Raw genomic sequence first — 11,520 nt, forward strand, 5'->3', positions numbered from 1 at the left:
CCTTTAAATGGAAAATACATTCCTGAAAAAACATAACAGAAGCGGCAATTTTTTTTCGGCAATCAATTTTTTTCATGTACTTCATTATTCTTGAAGCATGGGCGGGCGTAGAGTAGTCAGATTAGTGCATGCATCCCTAAGCAATGTCATGCCAAAAACTGTACTGACAGAAAAAACTTGCCTTACTGGGTGAATACCACTGGCCATCCACTAATTTCCAAGCCTGCTCCAGGTCCCTGGCAAAAATCACACGCAACTTGGTGGCTTGCACAACTTCCATGCAACTCTTGGTCTTTAGCTGGAAAAAAATTGAGGGATCAGTGAGATATCAAATTTTACATGCATTGCTTTGTTTCAATCACCGATTAAGAAAAAAACAGCGGTGTCTGTGAGCGCAACTATTTTTTCACACTAGCTTTCTACAGTAAACCACGTTTATCGCGACCTAATTCACACTGACTTGCTGCACGGTCCCAGCACTACTGTGTATAGCTTTATGGTTTCAAATGCTTGTTAGCTCTGAGCCCTTGGGCTTGCACTCGTTAATGCAGAAAACGTCTGAAAGGGCAACCAGAGCTTCGAGCTTTAAGCCATAGGTATTCAGAAGCTCAGTGGTCTGTGGGAGAACTTTTGGCTGCGTGACACAGTAGCAAATGCTGCTCCAGCTACTTTCACTCCATTGCAAAAAACTCGCACAGCAGAGACCTGTCCTCCATTTTGCATTGCAGAAACAATCAGTGAAATTCAAAGCACGCATACTAAATGCACACCTACCTTCCAACACAGCTTCATAATAATGGGCATAATTATTGGAATGAAATACCAGTCAGTACATGTAGTTTTCAAGTTATCCAAAAATTATAAGCAACCGACAAACAATAAACATTAAAAGGGAAATAAAATACCCAAGATTTGTTTAAAAAATCTGTCAGAAGAATTATGTCTTCATCCACTACACTCCAACAGTTCTTCGGCTTTGTGCACCTTCAAACCACACTTTCTTACAGGCACATTTGCACAGAAATTGCATTGAACCTGATCTTTAAGAATCATTGGTGCAACAGTAGGGAGAAACCAGGTTTTACTCAAAAACGAAGGGCCCTACACATTGCATCACAAGCACAGATGGTGCACTTGAGTCGCCTCTTATGCTTATGCAAGAAACAGGAACAGAGATATCTTGGCTAAATCAAAAAAGAGGAAGTGCAATGCATGTGTAATGCAGAGAAGATATAAGCAATACCACACTAAAACACTGGGAGGATTCCAAGAGTAGGTGAATGCATGAATGGGTGGCAATCAGATGGCTAAATGAGATTAGGAAATTTGAGGAAAAAGGGTGGTAGCATGTGGCACAGGATACAGTTACCTAAAATGAACTGGAGAACCATTGACTGCACTAATTTTAACAGCACATTCCCACCACAGACAAAATCACTAACTCCAGGAGCGGACTGCGCATCATGCGACTCAATGTCAATCACCATTGCAAATGGCACCAGCACCGCAGACTGCACATGAGGAAAAGTAGACATATTTTTGCTCTCAACTTTGAGCAGCACTCAGCTGCGCTTTTAAGAGCAAAGCTCTAAAGTACGGCAACATTGGCACTTTGTTTTCCTGATATGAAGGTGCTTGCGAGCGTGCAAGTCCCATGTCTGTTTTGCACCAAATGTGTTAATTGCGAGGTATGTTAACTAAAGAGGGGTATCTAACATGGGCATCAGCCCTCCGTTAGGGCAGCTCTTCATTACTTCCCTTCTATGTCCCTCCCTTATAACATGGTTCAAGTGTCCACCAAAATGTGAGACAGTTACTGTTACATTTCCTTGAATTTTCCTTCAACTAATTTTAAATTTTTCAAGGATGCAGCTTTAAGAAGGTAGAGGTACAAACTGTGCAGTATAACCATATGCTATGGCAATAAACCAGCAATAAATCTGTGCTGAAAGCAGCTTGCCCAGTGCATTGCAAGGATGCTATGCCATACAAGGATTGGTGTCATCGTGCAATGTTACATTACTGACTGACAATTTGGTCTCTGTATCAGAAATACTGGTAAACCATCATTGTAGAGCACAATGTTTTTAAAGGGATAAATGAACATATAGGTCCTTTTCAAGGACACATATGCATACCAGGCAACAGGTGTGCAATGCCAAAGCACGTTTATGTTCATAGCAGCTGTGTCAAGAGCTACAACAGCGACTATATTTTGTGCAAGTCTACAGTTCCGGTAATTATAAGCTGAGGTACTGCTGTGAAGTGCATGTAGAGTTTCATGCATTTCTAAACCTAGCTGCAAGCCTATATTGAAAATATTTTTCTAAATAGGCAACTAAGATATGCATCACTGAAAAAGAATAACTACCATGAACGGATCAGGAGGGATGACACAGCCGAAGGCAGAAAGCACGCATGGCCCAATAGATGCTGGCCGCTGGCAACTGCAAATAAATACATCCAGAGCAACAGCTGTCAGTGGCTGTAGCCATGTCATGAATGACAAGAGAGGAAATCGTCTGCTGCTTTAAAAACTAAACTTAGACGTAATATAAGTAAATAAAAAACCAATGAGCTAGCCCATGACAAAAGAAATGAACAGATTTTATGTAATGCACCCATATACATTCTTTGAGAAGAGTCACAATGACTGCTATAACCACACTGAAAGATGAGCTGGCTGAAATACCGCGCACCAATTTGAATATAGGATGTGCAGGCTTTCATTAATTCCTATCATGGTGCCTTGCACCAATGTCTAGGTATTAAATTGAAAGTTGCAAGCAGTCTGCCTTCGTTAAATGAGAAGAGAGAATGGAAAAAAGCATGCCTTCACTAGCAAGAAGCTTGATATCTCACAGCACAGCTTAGCATCATAGAAAAATTGCTAGCGCATTTAAGAAATCTGCATACAATTAAAAGCTGCACAAATTTGTCGACTGGCAATGGAAGTAAGGGCAAGAGAAACAAAAAAATACCAAATAACACTCGTGAGTGCGGCGAAGGGAGGTCTGTGGGTAGGATCCCATGCCTGGGAAGAGTTCCGAGCTCGGAGAAGCGCCGGCACCGCAGCTGATGGCACGCAACCAAGAATAAATAACAAAGTGAAAATAAGTAACAAAAAAACCATCGACAATGGCGAACGACTCGAATGCGGGCCACAAAAGCGAGGGATATAGCAAAAAGGTAGAAATCCTAAATAAGTGTGCAGTTGCATCTCCGACAGCTCGCAGTGCTCAGAAGGAGAGGAAGCCTCAACGTTTACAGCTCAGGAGACGCAAGATTGATCTAACTTTGACATAACACTGCCTCAAATCCTGTTCCACTGGGGAAGCTCAGACAAGTTTACAAATGACAAGGCGATGAATATGAACTAGCCTTTCGCATGCGATCACTGTCTCAGAATAATTTAGTAGGACGCATATTAAGGCACAAGCACTAATCCGATGAGTACTAACCCTGAGCAAAATAGTGCGGTGTCTGATCGCAGCTGGTTGTTGTTGTTGTTGTTGACCTCACACAATGGCACATACCCACAAGGGGGATTGGCCATAACCAGGCGGTGACTATTTAAATGACCAGTTGCATGTGGCAAGCATGGGATGACCTACCAAAATTTGGATCGCACAGTTTTCGTAGCCGAGGTGGTTGCAGGAGGTTAGGGGGGTCATACAAACTAAACTTTAGGCAAAGAAGGGGTAGGGATTACTATAAGAGGTTGTAAAAACCGAAATACAGAAGCTGATAATGGGATGGGCAGGACGAAAGCTCATGAAGATAGACGTTTTGATTCTAGTAGATAATTTTTAACGGCAGAGCAAACATTCCCATTGGTATGGCCAAGCATAGAAGCGCCAAGAGACAGAACAACCGCCGAAGACAGGCGCAAACTGAGATTCTGTATTGGAACTTCTAATAGTCGCCTCCTAATCGATGAGTAGCGACGGCAAAAAAGAAGAAAGTGCTCTATTGTTTCTGGCTCCGCACAATACGGACACAATGGGGAGATCGCCAGACCAGGCCTGTAGAGGTAAAAATTTAGTTGCGGCACCCGGCAACGAAGCCTCGTGAAGGAAACTTCAAGATTGCGCGATCGCCAGACTGAGCTTCTCCAAGGGAACAGTAGGTGCTGGAAGTCGTCCAAGGAAGTAAGCGCTGATGCGCCCAATTCGTTCATTACAGTGTACCGTCGAAAGCGTGCCGCCGTGATGTAAGCAGTTGTTGGAAGCGGGTCAACAATCGGTCCACTCAGGGCTGCCTTCGCTAAAGCATCAGCTGATTCATTTAATAGAAGACCCCTGAGCCCAGGAACCCAAAGAAATCGAATTTATGTGATGTGTGGAGGGATCAGGAATTTTAGTATCCGAAAGAGCTGCGATTCAGTGGACGCCGAGAGGGAAGTGCATAAAGATAACGAGTCCGTAATTATTATTACTGCAGATAAAGAAATTGGTACCTTGCGCAGAGCGAGAACCACTGCTAGAAACTCAGCCAGATAGATAGGAGTGAAATCTTGGAGACGGAGAGAAAAAGACCAGTCAAGGGACTGGGAGTAAATACCTACACCTGCCTTTTCCGCACACACCGAGCCATCAGTCGCAATTGCAACATGTGAGCTGAAGGTCGACAAATAACCCTGCAACATACCATTTAACCATGAGAAAGGCAGTAATTTTGCATTACATGGATAGATGTCATCGTAGATGATAGACACAGTTGCGGGGATGGACCGCACCAGAACAATTTCAGGTATTCGCACGTTGAGTGGGCCCAGCAAAGATTCAACGAAACAGACTTGGGGAGTTTGAAGGCGAGACCATCCGACACCCAAGAACTCCGCTCGCTGCCCTAGGAAGATCAACTCGGATGCATGCTGCTCCGAGTCGCAAAACTTTAAAATCGTATGTACTGTCAAAAGGCGAAACCTTGCAGTAAGAGACGGCACCCGCGCTTCCAGGTACAAAACAGCTGGCCTAGCGCGAGCGCTCCGCCGCGCGGCACTTCTCGCTCATCGTCTTCTACGCAGTGCAAATCCATGCTTTTGCACCGAGTGTCGAAGCGCTAGCAAGCGAAAGCGTAACTCTGTTGTGATAACTGGTGCCATTTTTATTCACCACGGCACGCGAGTACTAAATGCACATAAAGACAATGAGAACAACACTTGTCATGCAGGATATACAGTGTTGTGCGTTTTTATCGTGAACATTTTAAAAAATTTCCCCGCCTCAACCGCTAGCTCATTTGCCGTGAAACTCAACACAGAGCATGCGTATTATGGTAACTTTTGTATCGTAGCAAGTTTCACAACGGTGCTTACTTAGTTGAGCCGTGCATGATGCGAAAACGTAATCGTCTACGTAGAGATCGGCAACCAAAACCTGCAGACGACGCTTTTTCGCTGAAGGGCGGCAGTGGCGCCATCTGTTTTGGGCAGTGGAAACCGTAACGACAAGGCCGGCAAGGCGAGCATTGCAAACAATATTCTTTAAAAGGTAAAGCCTCGTTAAATCATTTGTTCTGATATTTTTCCGCTTAATTAGTCGAAAATGTTGTAAGCGCTTCAGTAGAAGCAGACGAAACGACAGGAACGGCATATTCAAAGGGCCCGCGCTCCTTGCAACGCTCTCCTCGCCGCCCTTCAGCGAAAAAGCGTCGTCTGCGGCTTTTGGTTGCCGATCTCTACGTAGACGATTATGTTTTCGCATCATGCACGGCTCAACTAAGTAAGTACCGTTGCCAAACTTGCTACGATACAAAAAGTTACCATAATACGCAAGCTCTGTGTGCAGTTTCATCGCAAATGAGCCAGCGGTTGAGGCGGGGAAACTTTTGAAAGTATTCACGATAAAAACGCACAATACTGTATGTAGGCCCCTGATTTTTTGGCGCCGCATTATAGCTGCGGCAACCGCAGGCGGACTGCCTCCACTCACATCCCTATATAGCCGCATACAAATAGCGCGTGTGAATACAGATCATTAGCAAAGAAACGCAGAGCGGGACTCACCGGTCATGCGATTCATCCAGGCTTAGTAAAACGGCGCAGGAGTCTTCGTTCCATTTACAGATGACAAGACGTCGCAGCACTGTCTTTCTTCATGGCTTACCCGTTGAAACTCGCCAATGTTGACAGGCCGAAATCCTGGTCGTTGGCTTCCAAAACACACTCCTGCTCACCTTCCTATTGAATGAGTTCTTCACACGTGTCTGCCGTACAAGTACTCAAGCAATGCCTCAAAGAGGCAAATAATACAAAACACGACGCGTCGGTTGCGCTGCAACGGCGCCGACCGCTGGGCTTTCGTGTCGGTGAAAAATTGCAACCGACAAAAAAAATTTGTTTTTTAAACCATGAATATTTATATTATCTTCACAACAAAGACACTGCATTTATTTTAAATTATTTTAGATTATTTAAGATTACTAAAGCGCTTTCAGTTACTTTTTCTGACATGTCGTTTGTAGAAGCTGCGATCCTGTGATCCCCTGAAGTGACCCGGATGCTCTAGCAGACGACGGAGCAGACGACGGTGTTGACAGAATGCAATTTCGTTTGATGCCAGATAAAATCACTAAGTTTCGACAAAAACAGCGAAGAAAAGCGCCGTATCTCAAGCTGGCGAATATCGTGGATAAGTTGAACGCAATTTGCATGATGGAGAGTAGCTGCGATGCATTAATTTGCGCGACGCTGGCACGCTCACCGGAGATCATGGAACTTAACAGCTTAATCGGTGACCAGTACAAGCGGATCGCTTTGATATCAACTGCGTTACGAAACTACGTCGACACTTGCGTCTCACTTAAGCTAATATGAAACAGCGGCTAGCACTCGCCGCATCCTGATCGCGTGTAGTTTAACAAGCAAGAGCCCACTAGCGCATCGAAGCAGCTGTGTTTTCGAGTTCATATCGTTACGATAAATACGAGCTGTTTTGGCACGTACTGGAATTGAAGTTCTCAGTCTGTGCGTCACGGACGGTGACGATGGCGTCGCGAACGATCTTAACTAAGACTCGCCGCAACGCAGCCAATTACCCGAGCATATGGGCGCTAAAAGTTCTTCACCAGTACTGCAAACGTGGGCATAAAGTATCGTTCAGTCGCAGCGCCAGTCGCTCGCTGCTCGATTTTCCAGCCTTCCGAGTGAAGGTCGCAAGCTTTTGAGCCAATCAGTGAGCGAGGCGAGCTTTCGGTAACGACGCAGCCCGCGGGCGCGCCGGGTATTGAACTACGCGCTGCTCCCTGGCTGCCTTAGTAGTCGCTAAGCCTAGCCGGTTTCACATCGATGCAGCAGCTGAGTGCACTTCGAAACTGGCTAGCGCTGAGGTGCTGCTCTCGTCATCGTTTTACTGTGAACCTCGTCTCATAGTAAAACAAAGATATGCTCGGTTTCCGCGACACCTTCAGGAGCGGAGTCAGCTGAGGCCAGGAGAGCCGCGATTGAGCAGCAGCAATTAAAGGCGCCGTGGGGAGACATTTGTTTGTATTCCTGTAGTCGCTTCTACCAACGACTCGATATTGGCCAACGATACTCCATCCGACGGCTTAGTATGGACTTGAACAAACACAACTGTCGCATTTTTCTGACGCTGGCGGCCGGTATTCAGGCTGGCATGCCGCGCCCGTATGTTATCATCTCGCTCAACTGTATTGCCGTGGTGCACATCAAAACCCCCAGACATCCTCCTTTTCGCTCTGATTGTAATAGCACCCAGTCACACAGGGAAAAGAGTAGTTTAGAGGACCGAGCGCGGGTGCACAGGAGCTAGACTGTGTCAAAGCAGGCGAAACTCTTTCCATTCCATTCCATTCCAAAAACCTTTATTTCCACCAGAGAAGAGGCTCCCCTACTCCCCATCTCTGGCACGCAGGCCTAGGGGTGGGGGCCGGGAGCCTCGCATCTAAAGGCAGGCATAGAGTTCTTGGTCTCTTGCGGCCTCCAGTGCCAGGTGAATGACTTTTTTCTGCACGGCGGTGTCCGCGCTTTGCAGAAGGGTTTCCCAGGCTTCCTTGCTATTTATTCCTTCTTTAATCCCTGGGGAGTGTGTACATTCCCAAATGATGTGATCTAGGGTCGCCCTATTCTCACATTTTTTGCATTTTTCCTCTATTTCCTTTTCCCTAAATACGTGTGATGCCCACACCGGGTTTATGAAGTTCCCAGCTTGTAGTCTACGCCATGTTGTAGCTTCTTTATTCCCTAGTGTTTTGTCCGGCGGAGGGAAAATCCTCCTTTGACTTCTATAGCTCTCTATTATTTCTGCATAGCTGATCAGTCTCTCATCCAGGTCCTTGCAGTCGGGCGGCTCTCCCCTGGCTCGGAAGTAGAGGTCTCGAGCCAGGGTGTTTGCCGCCTCGTTTCCAGGGATGGATGCGTGAGCTGGTACCCACACGATGCGTACGTCCCTCCCAATTTCCTTCTTTTTTAGAATTTGTGCTGCTTCTAAGGCAATCCTCCCTCTGCCATAATTGTAGACTGCAGTTTTGCTGTCACTAGCTATAATTTTGGCCTGCGTTCCTACGCATGCGAGCGCTATTGCGACTTCTTCCGCCGTTTCCGGGTTGTGGTTTCGAATGGATGCTGCTATCTCAGGTTCCCCCTTTCCGTTGACCACTGAGGCCACGGCTGCTCCTAGCTTCCCACTTGCTGCATCTGTGTATGCCACTGCTTTCTTATCTAGACTGTCCAGTCCTCTGGCCATGGCTTCTGCCCTCTTTTCCCTTCTTTCCTTGTTGAATTCTGGGTGCATATTTTTGGGCAATGGGTCTACTCTGATCTTTTCCCTAGCACATTTTGGAATGTCTTGTTTCTTCTGCATCCCCCTGTCGGTTTGCCTGTCGACCGCTTCTAGTATAGCTCTGCCGGTGCTCGTCCTGCTGAGCCTATCTAGCTGCGCTGATCTTACCGCTTCAGCTATCTCACTCCAGTTGTTGTGAAGCCCCATATTTAGTAGCCTTTCGTTTGAGGTGCTTATTGGCAAGCCCAGCGCCTTCTTATAGCTTTTCTTGATTATGGCATCAAGCTGCCTTTTTTCTGTTGCCCCTATCTTGAGGAAGGGGGTCGCGTAGCTGATCCTACTTAGTATATATGCCTGTACTAGTTTCATTAGGCTCTTCTCTTTGAGGCCTCTACCTCTAAGCGATATCCTTCTGAAAATTCCCGTGACTTGCGTCGCAAACTTGTCCAATCTTTTTAGGGTTTCATCATTGTAGCCGTTACATTGTATGAATAGGCCCAGAATCCTGATCATATCTACCTTAGGCACCAGTTTTCCTTCCACAGTGATTTTAAAGTACTCACCCTGCTTGAGCCTGTTTCTTTTTGGGTTGTATACCAGAAGCTCAGATTTCTCTGGTGAACATGCCAGTCCTCTTTGTGCTGCATACTCTACCACAGTGTCTGCTTCCTTCTGGAGTTTCCTTTCTATTTGCCCGTCGTCTCCTTTGTTTATCCAGACATTGATGTCGTCTGCATACATACTGAACTTTAGACCCTCTATTCCTTGAAGTAATTTAGGTAACCCTCTCATTGCTATGTTGAAGAGGAGTGGGGATAGTACCGACCCTTGGGGGGTGCCCCTGCTTCCCAGTTCGATGTTCCCTGATTCTATGTCCTGATATTTGATCCTCGCTGTTCTCCCAGTTAGGAAGTCCTTGACATAGTTATATGTTCTCGGACCTACCTCTAGACTATGTAGTTCCTCTAGTATAGCCTCGTGTTTGACGTTATCGAACGCCTTTTTGAGGTCGAGACCTAGGATTACTTTTGCATCTTTGGATTGGGATTCGATTATGTCGTGCTGCAGCCTCAGCATCACGTCTTGCGTACTCAGCCCCGGGCGGAAGCCAATCATCTCGCTTGGCCAGAGCTCGTTGTCTTCCATGTATCTGGTTAGCCTTGTCTGAATTACGTGTTCCATTAGCTTCCCTACGCAAGATGTGAGGGATATGGGTCTTAAGTTTTCGAGCTTCGGCGCTTTTCCCGGCTTTGGAATGAGTATGATGTTCGCCTCTTTCCATTGCGCGGGAAGCTTTCCGGTTTCCCACACCTTCTGCATATATGCAGTGATTGCTGTTATCGAGCCATCATCTAGGTTCCTCAGGGTTTTGTTGGTGATGCCTTCTGGGCCCGGGGCCGATTTTGACTTTAGCTTAATTATTTCCGCCCTTACCTCCGCTTCTGTTATTGGGCCGTCTAAAAGCTCCATAAAGCGCGCTGTTGACGTCAGTCCCAAGACTTTATCCTCATTTCGACCGAGAATCAAATCGGTTCAAACTCGCCGGCCGCCGCATTTCACCTTCATGAAATTTTCAGTGAAGGCAATGAACGACGTCGTAAAGTATTTTTTTGCTTTTTTATAATAAGCACCACGTCACTGCCGCTTAAAAAATTTCTCCGCCAACACTGCATCAGTGTTGGACTTAAGAGCGTTAGCTACGAGAGCTTCAAGTGTTTATATCGGGGTGCTCAGCAAACGTGGAGAAGACAAAATAGAAACATCTGAGAGTGTTTCGTTTCGGAAACCTTCGTTATAAGATACAAGCAGCGTCATCTACTTAAAGATTTTGAACTACTATGGCGATTTACAGCCACCTTCGCTATATCCGGTATGTTTCCTCCTTATATATCAGTTAACGAATTTTATAAACGTGTGCATTACAACAAGACGAATTGTTTGACCGCATCAGGAACCTTCTCCGACAAACGATTAGGCCATATGGCTGTCTGTAAGTCCCCGGAACGCACGGTTTGGGGGCGAAAAGGTCGTCGGTGCGAATCCCACACATATTTTGGGCTTCATCTAAATATTTATTGTATCCTCAGGAACATGACAAGTCAAATGACACCACTTCGATCGTTATGCATCAAACGGGCGGCCCCCAAATTTGATGCAAATAGGGGCCCCCGGGGTTCCACTTCAATAGCCGCTATACTGGCATATGTAAAACGGATCAAAGGTATCTGTGACAACTGAGGCTCTACGCGCCCACTGTTGCTATGTGATATAGTGTGGTAACTGTTTTGGCCAATTTGACCTTCCCTGCAGACAGACGTGTTCTTAACAAACGTAACTAGTAAGAGCTGACGCTCTTAAAACTGAAACGCGGAAGAATGATATCGGGGTTGCTTTGAACATTTATACAGAGAACTGCGTGCATGTACACACATGCTGCCTTTGTGTAGCCGGATGGTTATGGCGAGTAATTTTCCCTGATTGACGATTAACGACATTCTTTTCCGCGACGCATAGAAGTGTCCTTGGCCTTTTCTGCGCATGTAGTATTAGCGGTACATTATGTTACATGGCTTGGACATGTCACAGAAGCCAAGAGGACACTGACTTTCAGTAGCGCCATTCAACTAGCGCGCACTGATTGGTGTGCAGGCACTGTCGTGGCTGCAGCTACATGCCGCCACCGCAAGCGCGTGCGGATACGCAGGCACCGCTGGCTTCGTCGCTTGTGCATTACAGCTTTTTGGGCTTTTAAAGCCGCATTATACTCTTGAGCATG

The 11,520-nt window shown here is 46.1% G+C and overlaps 1 long non-coding RNA gene across 1 annotated transcript; it reads right to left on the reverse strand.

Moving 5' to 3' along the window:
- Positions 1 to 206: 206 nt before the first annotated feature.
- Positions 207 to 3,069, reverse strand: LOC144119316 (uncharacterized). Its single transcript, XR_013312324.1, has 3 exons — positions 2,982 to 3,069; positions 2,372 to 2,447; positions 207 to 298 (listed from the first exon to the last, which is right to left on the reverse strand). It is a non-coding gene; the product is annotated as an uncharacterized LOC144119316 (long non-coding RNA).
- Between the last annotated feature and the right edge of the window lie 8,451 nt (positions 3,070 to 11,520).

The sequence above is a fragment of the Amblyomma americanum genome, chromosome 2 (genome assembly GCF_052857255.1).
Source record: "Amblyomma americanum isolate KBUSLIRL-KWMA chromosome 2, ASM5285725v1, whole genome shotgun sequence".
In the NCBI taxonomy this organism is placed as follows: Eukaryota; Metazoa; Arthropoda; class Arachnida; order Ixodida; family Ixodidae; genus Amblyomma; species Amblyomma americanum.